The sequence below is a fragment of the Ochotona princeps genome, chromosome 4 (genome assembly GCF_030435755.1).
Source record: "Ochotona princeps isolate mOchPri1 chromosome 4, mOchPri1.hap1, whole genome shotgun sequence".
In the NCBI taxonomy this organism is placed as follows: Eukaryota; Metazoa; Chordata; class Mammalia; order Lagomorpha; family Ochotonidae; genus Ochotona; species Ochotona princeps.
In genome coordinates, this window is record NC_080835.1 from 61,753,579 (window position 1) to 61,778,589 (window position 25,011).

The following is a 25,011-nucleotide window of genomic DNA, read 5'->3' on the forward strand; positions in this document are numbered from 1 at the left end:
ACCATGCATGTTATGGGGGAGGCAGTTATTCATTGTGGATTCTTTGCCACTCCACAGAACTATAAATACTTTTGTTTACTTCATATTTAAAGAGTTTGTTAAGCATATGATGACCAGAAAATAAATAAAATGCCTCCAGCTTTTTCCTGTGAAATTTAAAATATATATCAGCTCATTTTAAACTGTTACTTCATTGGATATATGAATACAGGGTGCTTTAAAACACTTTGACAAAAGTTTCATAACCAAGTGCAGGGATCAATTTATGTGTATGTAGTTGACATTTGAGATTGAAGATTGTACCAAGACAATGAAATCACTAACTTTAACATGGACATAGATGTAAGTTGAAAACTGAAAAAATTATAAGATTAAGTTTATAGACTTCTTTTCAACTAGTGAATATTCTCAAGATAAAATAAGCCAGTTTTTAGGAAACATTCATTCCTCACAGAGCAGGAAAATGCCTCTGAAGACACAGAGGTACAAGTTCTGTTCAATATATATATTATTTCAATGGAACACGATTGCATTTAAAATTGATCAATATTTGATCAATACCCCATAATATTCTAGATCCTCAAAAATGGGGTTAAGTAGACTTATGCCCATTCCAATTTACTTATTTATGTGATGTGATTACTCATTCATTTTGCCGTTCATGCACCCCTAACCCATTCATTCAACAGCACCTTTTGAGTTCATATTATGTACTTATATAGCCAGCTACTATTGAGTGTGACCAACATACATGCATGGAATGCACTGGACAAAAATGTCAGAGAAATAACAATTCATGAATGGGCTCCTATGAATGAATATGATTAAGCCTTGCTGAAGTAATTATTTTTAAGATTTATTTATATTTTTGGGAGAATCATGCAGAGAGAGGAGGAGAAACAGAGAGGAAGGTCTTTTTCTGTTGATTCACTCCCCAAGTGGCTGCAATGGCTAGAGCTGAGTCAATCTGAAGCTAGGAGCCTGGAGCTTCTTCCAGGTCTCCCATAGTGGTGCAGGGTCCCAAGGCTTTGGGCCATCTTTGACTGCTCTCCCAGGCCACAAGCAGGGAGCTGGATGAGAAGCGGGGCTGCTAGGATTAGAACCAGCGCCCATATGGGATCCCAACACATGTAAGGCAAGGACTTCAGCTGCTAGGCTACAGCGCCAGGCCCATGAAGCAATGTTCTTAGCTTACATACAATGCTAGTGATTTTTGGCAATTTTTTTTTGAAGAAAAAGTAAGAGCAGTAATAAGATTAAACCCCAATTATTATTTTTTCTTTTTAAAAAACCTTTACCTTTCATGATATAGGATCAATGATTTCCTCTTGTACCTTCCCCAACAGTTTCCCCCTATATTGTAACAATAAGTTAGTCCCTCAACACATTCAAGTGCATCATTCTGCTATTTAATTTTATCCTGACATTGTTGGCACTGAGAATGTTATTCACTGATACGATTCCATAGGCACAGGGCCTCCGCTCTTCACTCCCCCATGCCCTTCCCCCAGTGTTTTTCCCATATACAATACTACAGTTCTTTAGCAAAAGTCACAAATCCAATATTCTGCTATTTAAGTGTATCACGGCATTATAGGAATAAACAAAGGTTGAAAGTCTGGTATCCTATTGTCAAGATATATTTAACAGTTTCATTGGGAATCCTTTTCTTTGGGAGTATGAATGCATACTGTAATGTATCTCCACTTTCTGGTACACTGGTCTCCATTATACAGCTAATCTATGAGAATATATGTGTATACATGTCAACCTATATACTTATTTGTTTTTTATTTTGCCTAAAGGTTGCCTCATATCATACAGAACACATGGTATTTGTTTTTTGGGGGGGCTGGGATTGGCTTATTTCACTGAACATAATGGTTTCTAGTTGGGACCATTGTTTTGATACTAATGGTAGAATCTCATTCCTTTTAATTGCTGAGTAGTTCCCAAATTATTAGTCTGGGTATACGGGGTGTTCTTTCTATACACTTTCATAACTTTCATAATGTCTGCATTATAGGATCTAGACTAGGTGAGGTCCTAAATGACCCAAACCTCCATCCCTAGAGCCTTTGCCCTTTTCACACTCCTTCCACTCATAAGCTAATGTTCTTCACTACAATCCAGACTCAACACCTTGATATTCCTGGAAAATTTCATGCTCCAACCTCAGGGTCTTTATTCTAATTCTTGATGGTCGAAATAAATTTTCTTCAGCACCTTGTTCATATTTCAATGTTTTCAGGAACCTGAAAAGAATCTCCTTTTTTAATATTGTCCTTTGACTTTATACCCTGTACCTTTATCTTGCTCTAGTATTCATTTTTACTTAACCCTTCTCCCATGATGCCATACTACACAAGCCACAAATATAGTTTATTCTTTTAAGCCATGCATCCTTAGTGAAAGTAAAATCTTCAAAACCACAGGGATTTTTGGTCTGTTTTATACTGTGCAAGTAACATAGGGTCAGGTATATAGTTTCTTCATAAACATATGTTAAATTAAAGAATGAATGGGGCGGTATTACAGCATAGCAGTTTGAACTGCTTCTTGTAGCATCAGAAACCCATATAGGAGCTGATTTGAGTCCTGGATACTCCACTACTGATCCAACTCTCTGCTGGTGTGGGAAAGCTGTAGAAGATATCCTAAATGTTTGGGCCCCACCACCCATGTGGGAGACCTAGAAGAAGCTTCTGGTTCCTGGTTTTGGTCTGGTCTAGCACTGGACTCCAGGGACTGGCAATTGTGATCACTGGGGAGTGAGACAGTGTATGAAAGAATTCGGTCTCTGTGTTTTTTCTTCTGTCTTTTTGCCTGTCAAATAAATAAAACAAATCTTTTATAAAAGAAATAAATGAACAAATACAAGATGAGAAAAGTCACATCCCTGAAAAACCCTCCCATTAAAAAAATTGTTAGTTTTGAAAGGGTTGAGGGATAGAAAAGTGGGTGCTTCTAACTGGGATCAAAAAGTTTACCAAGAATTTCAACACGCTGGATGTGGCAAATGACTCTATTAGAAAACGAACTCAGTGAAAAAGAGCTGGTTGGTCTCACCCCAAAACACAGACTGTATCACTATGTAGTGTGGGATGTGTTGTAGTATGCGTCTCTACTCCTGAACAGAAGGAGGAAACCAAAGAAACAGTTAAATATACCTTGGCAGTATGACACTAGATGTTCCACCTTTGCCTACACCTACAATGACATAATGCACTAAATTAGCAGAAAGCTACACTTGTGACTGTTACTAAAGGGCTATACTGCTGTCATAAAATAGGAAAAATGGGGAGAAGAGAGGAGAAGGGAGAAAAAGGAAACTATATTAAATATTTTTTGTGTATTCTGGTAAAAAAAAGCTGCTAAAATTAATTAAGCCATACAAGGAAGTAAAAAACATCACTGAATATTTTCATGATCTGATAAAGGAAAAAGGCATGTCAACTTTAAATATCTAATTCCCCCAAGATATTTAAAATGATCTGTTTGGTAGATAATGTAAGGGGAATATAAAATTTCAGGATTATTTTTATTATACATCAATTTGTATTTCTTTCATATCTCCACATTATATTTCATCATGTTAACACAGGAAATATTGATGTAGGAAAAGGAATGGATGTTTAAAACTTGCTAAAGCTTTTAATCAAAACTTTTTCCCCTCAAAATCTTGTCCTCCTACTATAAAAAGGGAACACTACGAGCACACCATAATTCACCCTTCTCCCATGTCTCCTGCCTACGCTGAGGAGGAGGAGGTGGCAATGAGAGGTGGGGGCTGAAGCACAAATCTTGGCAGCATAGATTGATACTGTGCATGAGAGCTCAGAATAAAAACCCAAATGTTCAAAAAGTCATATGATTACAAATGTACCCATATATTCTTTGTGGGTGGAAAGAACGAAACCCCATGATGTCTTAGAACCATTCAATCACTTGGTTCAACTTCATTTTATTTGAATTTCTTAGAAGAGCTCTGGGAGAGTTACTTCAAACAATTCAATATTATTAAGAAAACTGGTTTTACAGAGTTTATTTAGGAACTGCTAGGTAGAGTGCTTTACGGAAAGGTATGTTCTGCACATTCTATGCTTTGAGTAAAAGAAACATAGAATCTATCCCGAGCTCCAGCTGGCCCTGCCATAAAAAACACCCATCAATACAGAATATTTAACTTCTCAATGTGTATATCTTTCAGTTAAGAAGTACAAAACCTTCCATTGGGTCTGGTCTTTTTTGATAACATACTACTTGATATCTCTTCTCTTTTAGAAGAAAATATTGCCTAATAAGATATCCCAAATTACACCTTTCATTTTAACTTTAGAGGCTAATTAATCTCATTGGGTACTGCAGCTATAATTAAATCTAAACCTATTAGTCAGAATCCCTGGATTGTACCAGGTTCAAAAGACAAAATTTGAGATAGAAGGAGGTGGTTATGTTTAAAATTCCCAGGGTCATTTCTAAGGACCCTCAATCCAACTTGAAGACTCACTCATGGATCTGTCAAGTAACTTATCACAGCCAAGACACTACATTTTTTCTTTTACTATGTATCTCATATCATCCACTGATTTTTTTAGAAAGATTTTAAAGATATATTTATCTTTATTGAAAAGGAAGATTTACAAAAGGAGAGAGAATGAGCTTCCATCTGCTGAGTCACTCCTCAAATGGCCACAATCGCCAGAGTTGAACCAATCCGAAGCCAGGAGCCAGAAGCTTCTTCCTTGTTTCTCATGTGAGTTCAGGGTCCCAGGGCCTTGAGCCATCCTCTACTGCTTTCCTAGGCCATAAACAGGGAACCAGATGGGAAGTGGAACAGCCAGAACAAAAACCAGTGTCCATATGGGATCTTGGTGCTTGCAAGGTGAAGATTTACCCATTGAACCATCCTGCCAGACCCACATCATTCTTTTAGCACATTACTTCAATGGCTATTTTGTTGTGAAGAGTCTCAATTTCTTTAGATATGCATCCTTTCTGCTTTCTGTTTCCTCAAAGGAATGAGCATCACTCTCTCACTCCTCTTTTCTAAACTTAAATCTTCCCCTCTATTCTAGAACTTTACTTCTTTCTTTTGCCTTTTTATTGTTGTTCTAGTATATTAGTCTTTTATCCTTAATGCTTTTTTTTTTGTCTCCAGGCCTAAACCATTTTTTTTGTCCTACCATAACAGAAATTGAATTTGCTACAGCTTTCTTAGTCTAGGAGCAGAAGGGGTCAGTGTTGCGACATAATCAGTAAAACTGCTGCCTGCAACGTTGGCTTCAGAAATGGGTGCTGTTTTGTAATTGTCTGTTTCGCATCCACTGAAGCTCCCTGTTGGTATTCCTGGGCAGGCAGTAGAAAATGGTTTAATTGCTGAGAGCCCTGCCTCCTATGTGATAAACTTGCATGAAGTTTCTGGTTCCTGGATTCGCCTTGGTCCACTCCACACCATTGCTGCCACTTTGGAAGTGAACTAACACTTGAAAGACTCCTCTGTCTCTGTCTTTCATTCTCTCTGTAATGTTGCCTTTCAAATGATTGCTTAAATTTAAAAAAAAAAAAAACAGCAAAGAAAAAACCAGTGATCTAGAGTAACTAACTCAGTTTCTGTTATAAACCTGCATCAGTCTTCTCTGCCTGGCCCCATACAGCACAATCTACTTCAAAAGCAAGATGACTGCCCATAAAATTGTATAGCAGAGTTATGGACTAAGTTACTATACTTGAAATAGACAACTTCCAAGTTCTGTGGCCAAGTCATAGGCAGTGTTCCATCATTTCTATCTGTGTGGAGTGTCTGGGTTAATTCTTGCTGCCAGTACAATTCAAGGTCAATAGTGTTGACTTCTAAATATTAACCAGACTGCTTACATGATGCAGATTACAGCATACAAATTCATAAAAAAATCTATGAAATAGTTAAAAGTTTTAAAAATTATCTAATAAACTGAAGTCTGATGGGGGATACTATAGTTCTTACAGTTGTTGAGGAGAGCAAGATGCAACATATGAAAGGTAACTAGGTAGAATTTAACACATTTCTATCCTCAAAGGTGTTGCCCAGTAGCATTTTTGAGTCCTTTCTAATGATCACTCCTTTGAATTAAAGCAATGTACACTCTTTTATCTGCATATAATGCATCATTGCTCTCTTTTAGAGAGATTTAATAGCTGGCATGGCATTGCATACCAATTCATTGGGACAATCACCTCCCAAAAACTACTGCTGTGGTATGTACTACTTGACTATAGGAATAACTCACTCACCCATGCTAGGCAATTCATGTTTTAAAGATAGAAGAAAAGAGTACTTTTATTACAAGAATGTCAGGAGTAGTGTCAAGGACATAGATACATCAAAGCAGTAGCTTTTATGCATTATTCCACAAGCATATGAACTGTGCAAGTAAATGATCAGGGAGTAAAGTAATAGAGTGAGTTACTTCATTCATTGAAAAAATTCAGTTCCAGGCTATGTTAGTTTCACAGGTCTGCCACAACAAGTATGAAAACTGAGGGGGCCTTAACAATAGCAATTTATAGTACCATAGTTCTGTGAGCTGGAAGTGTAATAACAAGGTGTGTGGAGTCTTCCGAGGGCTGAGGACGAATCTGTTCCACACGTCTATTCCACACCTCTGTTTCAAACCCCTGTTCCCTTGGCTTGCTTTGCTAGCAATCGTTGGTATTAATTTACTTGTAGATGCAAGACTCCAACCTCTGACCTCACCTTTACATGACATTCTAATTACCTCATATTAACTCAATCACCAGCAAACCTTACATCCAAATAATGTCAGATTCACAAGAAGAATGATAGAGTACATACTTGGATTGTTGGAAAAAGAAGGAAATGCAGATTATGTGATAAGAAACTTCTTTGAGACAGTGGCACCTGTGTGTTATGCCCTAAGGAATGGTGAGGGGAAACGGAGATAGCAAGGACTTCTAAGTAGAAGAAGCTTGAAGCGAAGAATGTATACCTTGATCATTACCTGGTAGAGGAGTGAATAAGGTTAGGAGGAGATAATGAGAACTGGGGAAACTGATGCTCATGAGGTTCCAGAAGTACTGTACCAAGCAGTTTGGACTACACAGCAGTGGCGAGAATGAGGTAGATGTGATGTTTTAAACAAGGGAATGATCATGGACAAACATAGTCTCTTCCCATATTCTTATTAATTGCTTTTGTCATTAAAATACATAATTTCATGTGGTTGGAAAGACATTCTCTTCTTTAAAATATGGTATAATTTTTCTTGTCATGTTTGTCTTTTTCATTTGCCAAATTCAGTCATGACTCATTAAAACTTCTTCAGGAATTATTTTTCTCTCTACTCACAATTCAGTCGAAATACCAATTATATTTGCTCTTCCCACATTTCCTGTCTGTAGCATCCTCTTCATAAAATCAAATGCTAAGAGCTAGTGTTGGGGCAATACAAGTTAGATCCCTGCCTGCAGTGCTGGCAATCAATATGGGCCCCAGTTTGAGTCCCACTATGTCACTGTCCAAATAAGTAAATCTTAAAAACAAGCCAGAAGATGGGCCCGGCGGCATGGCCTAGCGGCTAAAGTCCTCGCCTTGAAAGCCCCGGGATCCCATATGGGCGCCGGTTCTAATCCCGGCAGCTCCACTTCCCATCCAGCTTCCTGCTTGTGGCCTGGGAAAGCAGGAGAGGACGGCCCAAAGCTTTGGGACCCTGCACCCACGTGGGAGACCCGGAAGAGGTTCCTGGCTCCTGGCATTGGATTGGCGCGTACCGGCCCATTGCGGCTCACTTGGGGAGTGAAACATTGGATGGAAGATCTTCCTCTCTGTCTCTCCTCCTCTCTGTATATCCGGCTTTCCAATTATAATAAAATCTTAAAAAAAAAAAAACAAGCCAGAAGATAAAAAACAAATGCTGGGGGCTAGCACAGTGGCACATCAGCCTAATCCTCCATCTGCTAGCACCAGGAGATTGGGGTGGAGGACAGTTCATGTCTCACTGGTTCACTTTCAATTCTGCTCTCCTTTTATGGCCAGAGACAGCAGCAAAGGACAGCTCAAGTTCTTAAGGTACTGTATCCATAAAAAGATCCTGCTTCCTGCTTTAGGTTGTCCTGATTCCTGTCATTATGGACATTTCAGAGGTTGAACCAGTGGACATAAGTCTCTCTTTCTGTCTCTTATGTCTTTCCAATACAATTAAATTTTAAAAAATGTTGAAAAAAGAAGCTCAATGTGCATTTGTAATCTGCTGAGACTGTAAGGGACTAATCCTAAATTCCTGAACTCATGTAGGATCATTAAATGTATTCTAAATGTGAAGTGGACATCCTTAGAGGACATTTAACTCTATCACCTAACTTCATCACGTTTGTCGAGCTATTTGTGAAGAGGATCATTGGAAAATCTAGACTGAGCTAGAAAAGAATGACAGTTCAGTAACTGAAATAATTACACAGGTACCTTCTTGTGCACTGACATGTTCCTCACTATAAAACAACGAAATTTCACTCACAATGGCTCATATTTATGATGTGGCTAAGTAATATTTCTAAAACTTACTGTGTGCTTTCAGATAAGTCAAAGATAATGTTTGACACCACTGAATAACAGAGGCTCTTTTATTATACTATGTGTGACAAGTTATACTGTCTTCAACTACACAGAATTAAACTTACCTATTTCATTGTGACCGAAGGTTTTTCAAAGTTAAAATGCTTTAATATTTACAGAAATCCATTCTATCTTGCATATTCAGTTACATGAAGTTTGCAGTGTGTCCCTGTGTATTTATTCTTGTATATTGGTCTAGTTATTTTAATATTTACAAAGAAAACTATGCTATAATTTTAACAACTTTCATGACTATTTAAAATATACATTGCTTTCTATATTAAAAAACAAGAAATAAAGCTTGGAAAAAAGTCATCCTCAAAGGGCATGTTTCCTCTGTAAAAGGTGGATAGAATGATAAATGACATGATCATGCTGTGGCATTATACAAAGATTAGAGCTACAAACATTACCTCTATCTTCTAAAACACTGTGACCTTGTAATAAGTTCTCTGACTTATTTGAGCATCAGTTTTATCAGGGGGATGATATCAATGAGATTAATCATTACCTCATAATATCACAGTAAGAATTAATTATGGAACCACATGGTATAAATACCAGCATTCAAAGAATATCTGTTTTCTTTGGTTTTCCTTTCAAGGTTGTAATGAGAGTTGCTATGATTTTGACAAGAGTTAGCTCCTAATTTTATGCAGATGTTTAAACCCAAGGTGAAAAGTTGATATTCTTGAAGAGAATCAGTTTGGTGGAGTAGGGTAAGGACACATTTAAATGGATGGAAAACATTAACCAGTATGAAGCAGAGAGGGCATATTTCAGGAAACAGAGAGGATAGAACAACAGCAGAGGGGTACATTGAGACTGACAGACACAGGAAAGCAGCAAAAACAATGGTGTAGTGACTGATACCAGCAACATTCAGCAAACAGCTGTCTGAACTCCACTAGAAGTCAGAACTCCACCAGTAACAAGGTGGGAAAGGACTTCACTAGGTGCTCAGGAGGTGAATCCACACAAAGAACTGCCCATCCTGCTGGTCTGTTTGATTTGACCAGGATCAGAGACAGAGCAGCAGATCCCAGATGGGCAGTGTGAGAACAGGGTGATGCTTCCTAGAGCCAAATTCGGTGCCATTTTTTAAAAATTATTTATTATTTTTACTTCATTAATTACATTGTATTATGTGACACAGTTACATAGGTACTTGGGTTCTCCCCACCCCTCCCCAAACCCTCCCACCATGGTGGATTCCTCCACCTTGTTGCATAACCACAGCTCAAGTTCAGTTGAGATTCCCTCATTGCAAGCGTATACCAAACATAGAGTCCAGCATCTTATTGTCCAGTCAAGTTCAACGGCTTCTTAGGTATACCCTCTCTGGACTGAAGACAGAGCCAGCAGAGTATCATCCCAGTCAATTGAAAGCTCCAACATACCATCAGCAAAAATTTACATCACTATGGAATTAATTGACATAGTAATAAGGTGCCATTTTGTTTAAGGAGGCAAGCGCAAAGGAAGGACTGAGCATAAACTGACTGGGAGTGAAGTCATTTCTGACTCAGTGTACTGCAATCGCATGGCATCTGACAGGTTACACCCAAGATAGGTCCAGGTAGCCCAAAGACCTGATGGCCAGCAGATCAAGAACTCTAGTAGAAGCACATCAGTTGCCATTTTGTACACTGTGGCAAAAGTTTAGGACTGCAGGGGACAACAATAAGCTGTACATGTGCTGAGCTTGCAAGAACTCACTGAGTTCAGTTCATTGCACTGGTCCCACAGGAAAAATAATAATGACTATGGCATTGTACTGGTCAAAATAGGTCCATGTGGCCCTCAGAACTAACATCCAACAGATTCTGGCAAGATTACCACCACCAACAACCTACCTAAATGGGACATCTGGTGTCTCCCTCATCCTGGGACCTGTTCCAACCAGAAGTGGGAGAAAGGTTGTACAGAAAACAGTGCAGTCTCTGCACGATATCACAGGAGGTGGAGAGTGGTGAGCCAAGAGCTGGGGCTACAGAGACCAAGGTGGAAATCTAACATAAGAACCCAGACCTGGAACTTGCTGGAGGGAGTGGCATAATTGGCTGCAAGCAAAGAACTGTATACCAAGGGCAATAACCGAAATTGAACTGTAGACCTGTCGATGAAAGAACTTAGAAACCTGCCCCAAGGAGAAGAATCTGCTAACCAGAAGTACAATGATCAAGAACAAAAGAAGAGACAAATACAAAATGAATATTACTGAAGACTCCCCTGCAAAGGAGCAAAACCCATGCCAACCTCAGAGGTAGCTGAGGAACACATTGAGAAAGTGGGGGACACAGAATTCAAAATACTTGTTATAAAACATCAACAATGAGAAGCACGTAAAGCAGGCATTCAAGGAATTCAAGAAATATGTCACACTGAAAAGAAATAAAATGAAAGCTGATAAATTAGAAATGAAGAATACAGTAGAGCAAATTAAAAGTACAGTAGAGAGTCTCCAAAACAAAATGAAGCAAGCAGAACAAAGAATCTCAGAAATGGAAGATATTTCATTTCACCAGGGGGAAGCAAACAAAAAGCTGGAAGCAGAGCTGCATCAGGCCAAAAAAAGTAAAAGTATTCAAGAATTGAAAGACACTATCAAGAGGCCCAACATAAAGAGTTATGGGAGTCCCAGAAGGTGCAGAAAGAGAAACTGGTTTTACAGATATATTTAATGAAATAACAAGGGAAAATTTCCCTAGAGAAAGAATTGGGAAACAAGATCCAGGAGGGGCACAGAACTCCCAACAGGCTTGACCAAAAGTGATCTTCACCAAGGCACATGATCATCAAGCTCTCTTCAATCGAACATAAGGAAAAGATCCTTAAATGTGCACGTGAAAAAAAAATCAACTGACATATAAAGGAATGCCAATTAAACTCACAGGAGAACTCTCACAGGAAACTCTACAGGCCAGAAGAGAATGGAGTGACATATTACAGATTCTAAAAGAAAAAGATTGGCAGCCCAGGATAACATATCCAGCAAAACTTTCTTTTGTCTTTGAAAATGAAATAAAATTCTTTCACAGTAAAGAAAAGTTAAAAGAATCTGCCTCTTCTAAACCTGCCCTACAAATGATACTTCAAGATGTTCTCTTGACAGAGAAGAGGAATAACACCCAATAAAACCACAGGCAAATGGGAAGAACATCCCAATAAAATGACAAGAGAAGACTAAATCGATGAACAACCCATTACTAAAATGACAGGACCAAATTACCACCCATACATATTAACCCTAAATGTAAATGGCTTAAGCTCAATCAAATGTCATAGATGAATAGACTGGATAAAAAAAAAAAACAACATGTATTTGTTGCTTAGAAGAGACACATTTCACCAACAAAAATCAATGGAAGCTATATCTCATGGATTTTGATTTTTTTTGTTGTTAATTTCCGCTCTTCAAAACACTTTCTTCCGATTAAATTTTTCACTGACTCATAGATCATACAGTAGTATTTTCTTCAAGAAGGTTCTTGATTTTCTTTTTCATTTCTTCCGCGACACATTAGTCATTCAGCACCTTTTTTTTTTTTTAGCCTCATGGTCTTGTTAATTTCTTTTTTCTTTTTGCTGTTAATTTTGTTTTTCATTTAAGCGGATTATAGTAGCTGTGTAATGGAGACTCTCATATCTACTAACATGTTATTCAACTTCATGGCATTGTAAATTTTTATTTTTCTTCCTATTGTTGATTTTGTATTGTTGATGTTCATTTAAGGGGATGTACTGTAACTGTGAAATGGAGACTAACATATCCAGATGTGAGGATACAATGCTATGCATATCTACTTCCAGGCTAAAGATGGACTCCCAATGAAAGTGTTTACTATATGATGATAGGATGTTGAACTCTCTGCCATTGTTCAAGCCCACAATAATGGACATATGACTGTGTATGAAGAGCTATACTATAGTAATGATATAGGGGAAGTTAATGTGTGGGGAGGTTGAAGAGGGGATAAGGGAAATCACAGGGCCTATGGAACTGTATCATAAAATAATAATAGAATATTTTTTCAAAGTTGATGTTCTTTAGAGGGTAGAAACAGAGTCCAACTGCATCATGCAGAGGTCCTAGTGGAAGTAAGCTATTAGCTAACTAAAAGCATGTCCTTGGTAGCAAGTTCTCATGCTATGATTGTTAATAAAAGCAAAATCTGGCTTAGACATGTGAGATTTCCTGGCTTACCATATACCTTGTTCTATAAGTACTTCACTATTGCCATCTGCCAGTTTCTCAATGTACCCCCCAGAAATGGGGACATCTGATCTTCATCAATGAACCTCCAAAACCAACAGCCAAAATAAACATTTATTTCTCATAAGTATGTAGCCTGCACAATATAATTTTGTTTTAAAAAATCTGGCAAATGAAAGAATCAAATTATGACAATTACTCATAAACTGTAAGTCACAAATTTTTTGTTAGTATTAAGACCTAAATTAGGACAAAATACTAACATATAAAATGAATTATCATACACGAAACTATGTCAGGTTGCTGTCATTCATCTACCATCTTCTTTCTTACTTCCCAAATTTTCTTAAAATGCTGATTTTTTATTAAGACTGAAATTATTTAATGAAAAAACTGAAATGAATTACAGACCTGTATTTTAATTTGCAATCTTTAACTTTTTTCCACTGAATCCCTTCTACCTACTGCATGTGCTTGTTAAGTTGTGAATTCTTTGACTTGTCTCTGTTAGAATCCCACAGATGCACAAAATGAAATTTAGTCATTAACACAATTGTGCTAGATTTCACAGAAAAAAATCTATAAGTATGAAAATTATAGACTGAATTTCAACAATTGGAATAATTATAAAATGCTGTGGAGACACAGGGTTGGTGATTTTGAGAATTGGATCTATTCAGACAGCTGTTGGCAGATTGATATTTAATAAAAGTTTGATTCCATTACTGTTCTAGGACATTCCTCATCTATAAAGGATTATTACATACATTTATAAGAATATCAGAAAAGCATAGAGAAACAGATACCCAATAATACCTCGGATACAACAGAATTATATCATAAGTGATTGGAGAGAAAAGAAAAAAAAATGGACAAAAAAAAAAAAAACGGTGTGCGAACGATGCAGTGGCTCACAGACTAATTCTCTGCCTGCTAATGCTGGCATCCTATATGAGTGCTCGTTCTGGCTGCTCCACTTATGATCCAGCTCCCTGTTTATAGCCCATGAAAACAGTGGAGAATGTTGAAATCTTTGGGTCTCTGTACCATGTGAAAGACACAGAAGAGGCTTCTGGCTCCTGGCTTCATATCAGTTCAGCTCTGGCACTGAATCCATTTGGGGAATGAATCAGCAGATGAAAGCTCTTTATCTTTCGTTCTCTTTGTAAATCTCTGTTTCAAGTAAAAATAAATAAATCTTCAAGCAAAAAGTTAGGTGCATTTATATTTACTACCAAAATAGAGTTTTCACTCTGGGTGGGACCAAGACAAGAGCAAAACGTGGCTTGATGTAGTAAGTAATGAGCAAAATAAAAAGTAACAGATTTAAAATAAATGAGGACCAATTCATAGAAGAAGTCCTAAGGATACCCAAGTTGTAGTTAAATAGTATCAATCTACTTATTTAGAAGAAAGGTTGAGAGAAAGAAAGGAAATGAGGAGAGAGGAGAAAGCAGAAGAGAAAGAGAGAGGGGGAAGAGAGAATTCTTCTACCAAATGGCTGCCAACATCCAGGGTGGACCTGGCAGAAGCAAGGAAAAGGAGTGAGGAATTCATTCTGGGTCTCCTTGGTGGGGAACAGGGACAAGTCTCTGGAGTGATTTGCTGCTGCTATCAGAGGTGTGTTAGCAGGGAGCTGGAGCAGAAGCAATGGATCACTCCCTAATCACCTGATCGCCAGCACAGGCCCGAACTGAAGCTGGGATTCAGGAACCCAACCCAAGGCTTCCCATGCAAGTGTCAGAAACCTGATTACTTGAAACATCGCTGCTGCTTCCCAGGGTGTGCATTAGCAGGAAGCTGGGATAAGGATCCTGAGGCAGCTGTGGATTCTAGGCAATCACCAAGAAATGATGTTGCCCTCATAAGAGGTTTAACTGCTAGACAAAATACCCACTTCCAGGAGTGAGTTTTTCTTCAATTCCTACAATAGTCATCTACTTGATTAACTTGGTCGTGTTAAATGTGCTGTCCATTTGGTCATTGAACGGTAAAGACGTTTTACATTTTACTCTTTTTTAAAAAGCAAATATTAAATGAGATAAAAATTTGTAAGGAAAGACAAATATCACATGTTCTTCCTTATATATGGGAGCTAAAGTTTAAAACAGTAATATGAAATCAGTTTTGCTGGAAATGGTGCTCAAATTTTGTTTTAAATCTTTGTAAAATTGTTAATATCTATATAGTATAGTTTCAATGACCTGTGAATATTATTTTAAAATTTATGTCAGTGAGGTTTATTTATGTCAGAACATTTTTTGTTCAAACTTACTGCTTGTAGCTTGCATTTATCTGTTGAAATATTTATTTCATGGAATATTAACCCTTGGATTAGATTACCAATAAAAAATCTTAAATATAAGAAAAAATGTGATGAATAAATCATGGCTAAATTCATTATTTAAAACATGAAAAGTAAAATGGTAAAGATATCTCATTTATCTTGCCTTGTATTTTTTAACTTAAATGTGGCAGATATAATAATATCTTATAAACAAGCAAAAATTATATTAATATTCTTACGATCAACTCATGGGTCAGGATATGCACTCAAAACTTTTCTGGCAGCAACACCTTTGCTTTTTTATATATTAACTCTTTTAAAGATTTGTTTATTTCTTTGATAGTTACACAGAGAGAGGGAAAGAGACACATGGGGAGTGGGGGGATGGAGAGAGAGTAGAGAGAGATCTTTCATCCACTGGTTCACATCCCAAATGGTGATAATGACTGGGATTGGACCAGGCCAGACAGGAGCCTGGAGTTTCATCCAGGTCTCCCACATGGCTTGCAGGGGACAAAGCACTTGGGCCATCTTCTGTTGCTTTCCTAGGCACATTCTTGGGCAGCTGGATCAGAAGCAGAGCAGCCCTATCTCACATCAGTTTTCATATAGGATGTTGGCTAGCTTTACCAATTCTATCATTGCTTTTAACTACAGTTCTATTTTGAATACCAGGTTGTTCACTGTGTCCCAGTGTAAAAAAAAAAGTAACCAGTTCAACACAATAATGTTAGTGACAGCAATAATAAAAATGTCTAACAAAACCATCTCAAAAACAAATTCTAGCTACAAAGGTAGGGCAGTTAAACATTCTTTATCAAAATGGACATTATTTAGACTCATCTTTAAGTGTAGCAATGTTATTACTTTCCAAATTTATGTAACAATTCCAGGAAATGACATCAATGATTATATGATGAAACTGAAGGTTTATGCATTTCAATACAATTCAAAGATGGTGTGCTAGAAAAGATCCTACCTTCTTTCTTAGATTTTGTATTTAAGTACCAAGTATGAAGCATGAGAATACAAATTTAGAAAAATATAGTTTTTAAAGTTGACACCAATGACAGAACCAGAGCACTCAAAATACTTACAGGCAGAATGTAAACATTTGAAAATGATCACAATTAGTTACATGCTGCTTCTTTGCACCCATGGTTGCTGAAACTCCATTCCTTCAATTAATTTTAATGTGAAATCTGGGATACCACTATCATCATGTCTTCACACTTTGCTAAATTAAAATCTATCTTAAATTTTGAAGTAATTAGTTTCTGTATATCAAATTATTATAAATCATAAAGTTTTGTAATTTTCTTTGTCCTGTTTTACAAGTTACATCTATTATTGCTTTCATTAATTTGGGGAGCATGAAAAATCTTTCTGGCCATTGTTACAATTAAAAGCAAAATAAAAAGCAAGTCTACTAAGCTTAAAAACTATTGCTTGGTTTTGGTAATTTTTTCTTGATTATTTACTTAGAAAGCAGAGTAAGCCCATTAAATAAAAACAGATTTTGCTTTTTGCTCTTATGATATACAGTTTAGGAAGGTTCATTACTTCCAGTTAATCAGCTCTAACTGAGGTTACTTCTCAGCACCAGGTCAAGGCTCTGTATTTAGGAATAAAGGCAACTTAAATTTGTATTTTCAAGGGTGAGACTGCAATGACAACATGGCCTCTTAGGAAAAGAGCAATGAATGTAGTCAAACATGACATTTAGATCATGATCTATGAATGAGACAGTTGTTAAAACATTGGCACTGAAAAACGTTGCCACCCATTAGAGATAATTTAGTCTGGTTATAAAATAAATAAATGCAGGCTCATAGGACATATGTTTTAATTGAAAACAATTAAAATATAATGCAGACTATAATTTCACCAAGTCCTTCATCTGATTAGATTTTACAGTAATAATTAGCTATATGAAATTCATTCTTTTTCCTAGTTAAAATCCAAGGACAGAATATATTTGTAAGATTTTTAAATACTGAAAGCAATAAAATAAACTCCCTAGCTTAAAAAAAAAAGATGGTTCACTTGCTTTTGAGAACTAACAAAATATGTGAATAGTATCTTCTGAAGATGATAAACTTGTGTCTAAGAACAAACAATTTCTTGTCTTTCTTTTTTCTCCAGTGAATATACACAGCTGGAGAAAAGCCAAGGGTGCAGTTACTCCTGGGTTCGTGTACAATGTTAACACTCTTGGGAAAGTCTGGTGAAGCTTTCAGTATCACTGACCCCTACTGATTCACTCAATAGTGAAAATTTTTGCATTTATCTGTTTCAGGTAGGGATTATTGAAAGCTTTAGGAAAAAGTTATCAAATGCAATTGAGATTCTCTATTTTCTCAGGAAAAATATGTAGTTATCTCAGTTTCACTGTTAAAACATTCTTAGTCTCAAAAACAGGTTCTATGGCATTAAAGGGAAGATAGAGAAATTTAAAATAATCCCAGTGGAGCAGTATGTATGAATAAAGTAGAAAAGTTGAGTACTCTTACTTCATTTGGTTACTTGAGTTATAACTAAAAAATAATCCTGTTGCTAAAGTGTTCTTGGACTTAATCCCTTCCAATTTACTTGAATCTAAGCTCATGGTCATTCAATCTCCAATGGAATCTTTTGTAAGTAAGATGGAATGCTCAAATTTTCTGCTTATTTCTGTGTTAGTCAAATAGCTGTGACATGGCAGCATTGATGCATGGATGATAGGTATGCATTGTGAAAGAAAATAATTAAGTTAGGTCATTTGTGACTATATACAATAACTAATTTAGAAAGGATTGCCTAGATGATCTGTCCTAACTCCCTAATTTTACATATAGTTAAACTAGAACCTAGTCTTAGAAATACAAAGCTCTTTAATTGCAAAACTTGAACTAGAAGGCAGGATGAATAATTTTAAAACCAAAGGCTTTGAAGCAAGCTATCAAAGCTATCTTGCCTTGTTCTGTGTGCAAAGTTGAATAACACAGTTTTGTCTGCTTTCCTCATGGGACATGGCTTCCAGATTTCAGACTATTCAGGGTATAGGTATAGTTTTAAAAATAGGATCAATACCTAATATTAAGGAGATTTTTATCTGGGAAGGGAGATAGTAAATCAATTCTAACAAAATTGTATTGTGCCTAAGAAATGTATCAATTCTTATGGGAACATGAATGTCAGAGTGATTGCACAAGACTGCATTAGTGATAAAACAGAACTTATACAGTCCGTTCAATAGCATAATAGCTGCAAGGAAAATTTATCTTATTTAGCTAAGAACATGCTAAATTAACCAAAATCTCATTATTCTCTTGCATGAATCGCACCATGCTGTTTATGGCCAGGTATCTCCTTTCACTGTGTTCCTCCAGTAGGTAGAGTTGTACCCTCATCAGGGGGAATGGCACACCTACCTAACAGAGTTGTATACCTCCCAAGTTCATGGAAAGTAAAATGACAAGGTGTTTATTTTATGGAAAAGATATTATAATGTATATTTTCCACGAAGATTAAAGATTAGTTATATTTGTCATGATTCTTGTCAAACTCATTTATTTCTCTTTTGCTTGTTAATGGTGTCCATTGTTGGTTTAATTAAGCAACTTATTCAAACATTGTGTGAATTTATAAAGAACTGGACTAAAAGAGTTGTTTAAATAAAATGCAAGTTACATAATCTAAAAAGCTTTCTTAAAAATAAATTGTTTGCTTGACTGGGTGGTGGAAGGGTGGACTGGTCACATTTGGCAGGGTCAAGACACTAACCAGCATGCAAGAGAACTTGGTCTGGGGGTCGACTGTGTGGGGGAAGTGTGGGACCACTCCTGTGGAAATACAAGTCCCGCTGGTTAGCTTGCGAGCTGGGGTGGTGATGGGCTAAGCTAGGAGTGACCATGGCACCTGCCATCACTTATGGGTAAAGGAATCAATAGCAATCTGGGCAGGTCAAGGCAGCACCACCCAAAGGTGTATTCTAAAATAGGATGTGGGGTAGGCCGAGCTGCAACCGGAAGGGGGCAGACTGGGCAGGGCCAAGCAAATTTCAACTCACAACAAAGAACAGAAATCAGGACATTCTGACCTAGTCTCTTACACTAACTGGTCTCCATGAGGCAGGGATACTATGGCACAGCATCGAAGGCAAAGACTGAGACAGGTGAGGGGCTAACCAAACTGGGTCAGAACAATCACTGGATTGCACATAATCTAGGGCTGGGAATTGACTCAGTTGGGGAGCTATGAAGTATGCCCTTGCTGGATTGAGATTCCCACAGGAGGGTGCAGGGGCTGCAGTGGGGGCTGCTTTCTGGTCTAGATATGGCTGCAATCTCCCTAGGCACAAGTGTGGCCTGGGGCTGGGTGCACCAAGCAGGGCCAGACGCCAGCACCATCTAGCGCTCTGGAGAACATGGGTAGATATAGGATGGACTAGGCTGGGTCTCTGCCCCTACTGAGCCATGTGTGAGCAGTGTCTGGGTATGGACAAGCCTTGACGGGGGTGAGACATCCAACACCAAGAACTCGAAGGAATTGAAGGCCAGCAAGGAGGGCTGGCCCATGGAACCACCAGTATGCACAAGCCCTGGCATAGGGAGAGGTTCTGAAGGAGGAGCTTGGGAAACTGCTCTGTCGGAACACAGCCCCTACAGGTGAGTGCAAGAACCATGATTTGGAGCAACCCAGACCAGGCCAGAGAAAGATACCCACCATCGTACATATAGCATAGGTGGGGGGAAGACCAGGCTGAACCCGTTCACATCAATTGCTGGCGAATCCGAGCACCAGCATAGAGTGTGGGTCAGGCCAGCTTTGGTTGCAACACATACCAGTGCACATTGAGGAATGCCAAGGTGAGATGAGCCATACCAGATGTGGTTGCAGTGCCCAAACAGTACACATGAGAACCGGGGGTGAGGGGAGGAAGGGAGGAGGCAAAGCTGGCAGGAGAATGTGGGCTCCCCTGCTGGACACCCACTCCCATTAGAGAGCATGAGTTGGGATGGGGGCAGACCAGGCCAGGCACGGCTACAACACCTGTGGGCCTCATGTGAGCTAGATTAAAGAAGAGCCAGGTTGGGCTTACTGTTCCGACTGGTGCAAGCAAAAATTAGAGTGGGTGAGTGTTGGTTGGGCTTTGTCACATCATCAGATGGCATCAGCTGGCACTGGGGGCTAATTCTGTCAAGTTAACTGCCAGAACCACCTGGAGAGTGCATAACTTGGGAGCCGGAATAGCCTAGTAGGGAGATAGTGGGTACCTCCCTCATGGGTAACCACTCCCGCTGGAGAGCATGAAAATCAGGACAGGGGCATGGGCTGGCAAGACAGAAAGGCACCTGTCAGTAAGTTTGTGGGTTGGATAGTAGGTTGGTTGGGTTGAACTAGGCTTCAGTGCCCATTGAGACAGTATGAGAGCTAAATGGGATGTGGGACAGACTGAACAAGCCTGCGGTACATTCTGGCATACATGGAAACCAGGGTAGGGGGTAGACCTCGTGGGGGTTATGGAGAGTCACCCCAACTAGGCTGCAGGTCCCACTGGTTTGTGTGAAGTGGGTAGGATCGAGCTGGACTACAACACCCATTGGTTCAGGCGGAAGACAGGGTTGGAAACAGAACTGACCCAGCAATTGCAACAACCAGCATGTGCATAAGCTGATTGGGGCAACAGACGGTGCCGGACCCTGTACTGGCAAACTCATACAAGAATCAGTTTTGGGATCATCTCAGATTAAGTTTCTTTGGAGATCCCTCCAACTGAACTGCTGATCTCAGAACCCCAACCATGAAGAGACTATGTCAGCTAGTGGATTCTGAATAGGTTTCATCATGATTGGAACACTGAGATTGGCAGCAATTCAGAACTGTTGAACTATCAAAACTGCTTGAGCAGGACCCTTGGAGCATGCCTCACATCAGGGACCTGGGTTGGATGAGAGGCTGGGTGGGGCTTTTCCCTTTGTTTCTCCCCTGACCCCAGATACAGGGAAGAAAAGATGATATTAGTGTGGAAACAATGGTATAACCCACTTTCCTGTAGGCTTTGACCCTTTGTACCCTAATCAACTAAGTAAGATTATTAAAAAAACAAACAAATCATTAAAAAAACATAAACTTTTTAAAATGCTATCAAATTAGCAATAATAGAAGAATGACAATTGAGTTCAAGAGTGTTTGAAAACATGTTTTTCACCATGTCTGGTCATTCATATATCATATATATAAAAACTAAACCATAAATATGAAGACTGTTTTACAGGAAAAGTAGACATTTTTTCATGTTATATGAGTTTTAATTAGCTGCATACACTGCATCACACATAGTTCTGACAAATTTTCAGTTTTGATTAATTGACAGATGATCAGTAAAGCCTACTTAATAAAGCAGGAAAGCTTATAAATACATAAAAACATACCCACATCCCCACTAATAAATGGGAACCATGATTTCGGTAGGTTCCTACAAAACACAATTGCATGATGCAATTTCTTTCAGGAGACATTGTAAAATCAATGATGTTTCTTGGATAGGTATATCTCCCTAACACTTTTACTGCTAAATTAGTGTTTAAAGTTCGGAAAGGTCTACATATCACAGCATTATTTTTACATTTATGAATCTGACTTTTTTCTGGATCTTCTCCTTCCACTGTCTATGCTTTTAGTTTTGGCTAATCCTTAATTTATTCCTACAAACTGTTCCATCACAATGATTTTAATATAATTCCACCTTTTATAAAATGGCATTTAATATTCAATTTCATCCATTCAATCAACTTGTCTATTCAATAAATGTCAAACAATGCTCTAAGTACTGAATACTTTTATATTACCCCAAAATTAAGCATGAATTAAGGCTTAATTCATTCATATAGTACCTATTAACTGTTCACTTAATACGTGAGGCATATAGTAAGTAGAATGATAATTATGTGTGAAAATTCTGTTAGCATTTATTGACTCAGTGCTACTACTGCCTGGTATTGTGTTAAGACTTGTATATGTTACCAACATTTCTTTGCTGTTACATCACTCAATAGGACAGGCACTCATATTGTTGATAAGTAAACAGAGGCATAAGAAATCAAGTAAAACATGCATAAGCTCATGTAGCACAAGTGTAGCAGTTAGGATTCATACATATTCAATCCAGAACCTGCAGTCTTAATCATTACCAACACAAGCTAAATAATCAAACAGAGGTAAGAGAACGCATTTTGAGAACGTAATATGATAAATATGCCCTAACAAGAAAGATTAGAGTCAACACAGTGTGAGTACTGTGGAAAGTCCCAGGCAGAAAGCTAGGCCTTAAATAAAGAGAAGCAGAGTATAGCAGTGTGGGCAAACAATGACTGCTGAATTTTGCACTATAGAGAATTATTATTTCAAAGGAAGAGCAGGAAGGAAAACTAACAAACTTTTTAAACAGGCATTTAAGAAAGTATGTAAATAGCACAGCTTTCTCGTGTATATGAGAATAATGTATTACTTTAATAAAGCACAGTTCTCTGCCTACAAATTCCAGGAAGATTAAAGGAAATAAAGAATAAGAATTAACTCACACAAAAATTTTAAAGATGTTACATATAAATTAAGCCAGTCAAAACTAGAAAAGAATTATTTAGTAATTTTAAAGTTAAAATCTATTTATTTTTCCCTTTCCTAATTTTCACTTTGATGTTAAATATTTATAAATTAGGTGCCTAACCAAAGTGGAGATTTTAAATCCATGCCTTGAAGAACTAGAGCTGAGTGCAAAATTTCATGCATATTTTAAAATTTCATTTATTTAAAAGCAGCTCATTTTGAATTTTATCAATCTGACAGCTACTATGCTTCCTGGGAGCCTGGTACTTCACGTAAAAATTATGTGAATAATTTCCCTACAGGATGAAAGACTTTAATTTTTTATCCTTCTGCACACTGAAAAAAAATAGATGCCATATTAAATAGGTGGTTCTGATGACTTAAAGAAAGAAACCGATAACAGAAACAGTAATTAAAATAACTGCCATTCATTTAATATTTACTACATTTCAGTGTTTAGTATTTAGCATGTTAGCATTACATATTATCTTGTAGCTCTTAAAAAATGCCATTGCATTGGTTTCTGGCTGTGTTGTTCCTGATGAGAAGTCAGCACCAGTTCTTTCCTGGCTCACCGGGTAAAATGAAAACATGGGCTTTCTCTCAGTTCTTTCACTACTTTATCTTTGTTTTATTGCACTGACTTTTTGGCTCTGTGATCTGTTTCAACAGTCTGTTGTATTTGCTTTTATTTATCCTGATAGAAGATTTTTTGAACTTCTTGTATCTGGGTGCTGGTCTTTAGCCATTATATGAGGAAATTTTATTCCATATAGACTCTCTTTTTTTTCCCTAGTCATTATTTTTCTTAAAGAACTACAGTTACAAAATTTAAATAGCTTAACTTTCCTTAAAGGTAACTGAGGTTCAGTTTGCGTTCTATAATCTTTTTTTGTTGGTTTCAGATATATTTATATCAATAAGTTCAAAGTACTATTAGTACTAACAATAATGACACTTAATCATTTACCCTGCTTTTCTATGTAAGCTTTACAAGTATAAAATATATTAAAGCTGGTGGTTCTTTATAAATTTATCCCATCTATGAAATGAAACTATAAAAGTATAACTTGATCATTTGAATTCCAATGAAATAGCAGATTTAAGAATTAAATACCAATGGCTGCTTACATAAAAATTTTAGGAAACTAACCATATTTGTTTCTTTATAAAGTAGCATACTATCACTTACAGTCTTGCAAATAGATCACATGTGAATCTGATTATACATTCTGGATCTAGATGCCAAATTTTTGGAAATAAAAAGGGGAAATACAGCTGTTCAGTAATATGAATATATACATGAGTGAGTATGGACTAGGAAACCCTGAAGGCCCAGATGTCTGACTTTCCCATCAGATAAATTATGAGGGAAATAGAATATGAGTTCTATATATTCAAATATTTGGAAAAACAATTGTGAAACACAAAATTTAAACATTTCCCCCTATTTTCAACGTGTGCATGTATATGTAATGATTTTACATATATATATATGTATATGCAGGAAAAAATTTCTTATAATAGTTGAAATTTTTTACATTCAAAAATATTTTGTTTTATGATATAGTTCCATCGGCTCTGGGGTTGCCCATGCCATTCCCCAAGGTTCTCCCCACCCATTGATTTCCCATCCAGTTTTACACTGGATGTCCTTCATGATCAGTCACAAGTTCATCATGCTGTTATTAAAGTGTGATAGTTGAATTTAGTTTGTACTAACTGTTACAGAAGAAAGTAATAATCAGCTTAGACAATGAAACCTGTTTATTAGAGAAAATTCCTGCACAGGCTTTTTTTTCCTGTCAAAATGTATCCTGAGAATTAAGCAGCTTGAGAAAATATAGTTAACATTTCCCCTTAAATAAAATCCCATGACTTTTAAAATACTTCCCTGGTAGATCTGAAGAGAAAAATATCCAAAAAGAAATGTTGGGTGTGAGAAAGCTATGGTTTAAATTTCGCTATTCCCATCTCCCCTCAAAGATTTAATATTCTAACCCCAACTATCTGTGACTTCATTTAGAACCAGTGTCTCAGAAAGGACTTATGTAAAGATGAGGTGATTGGGATGGGATTTAATCCACTACAACTGTGCTTTTGTACCAAGGGAAAATTTAGTCACACAGACATCTTGCACGCAGGGAACACTGCTATTAAGCGTGAGAGGAGAAACAAAACTGGTTAATCTTCAATTCAAGAAATCTCAAAGATTACCAGCAAACCACTAGATGTTAGGATAGGAACATGGAATAGATTCTCTCTCACTGCCCTGAGAAGGAAGAAATTCTGCTGACACATTCATCT

At 37.4% G+C, this 25,011-nt stretch overlaps 1 protein-coding gene across 3 annotated transcripts in view; it reads right to left on the bottom strand.

The window, feature by feature from the left end:
* Positions 1–25,011, bottom strand: part of DLG2 (discs large MAGUK scaffold protein 2) — a 746,421-nt gene that overhangs the window by 466,692 nt on the left and 254,718 nt on the right. The window lies entirely within an intron of this gene.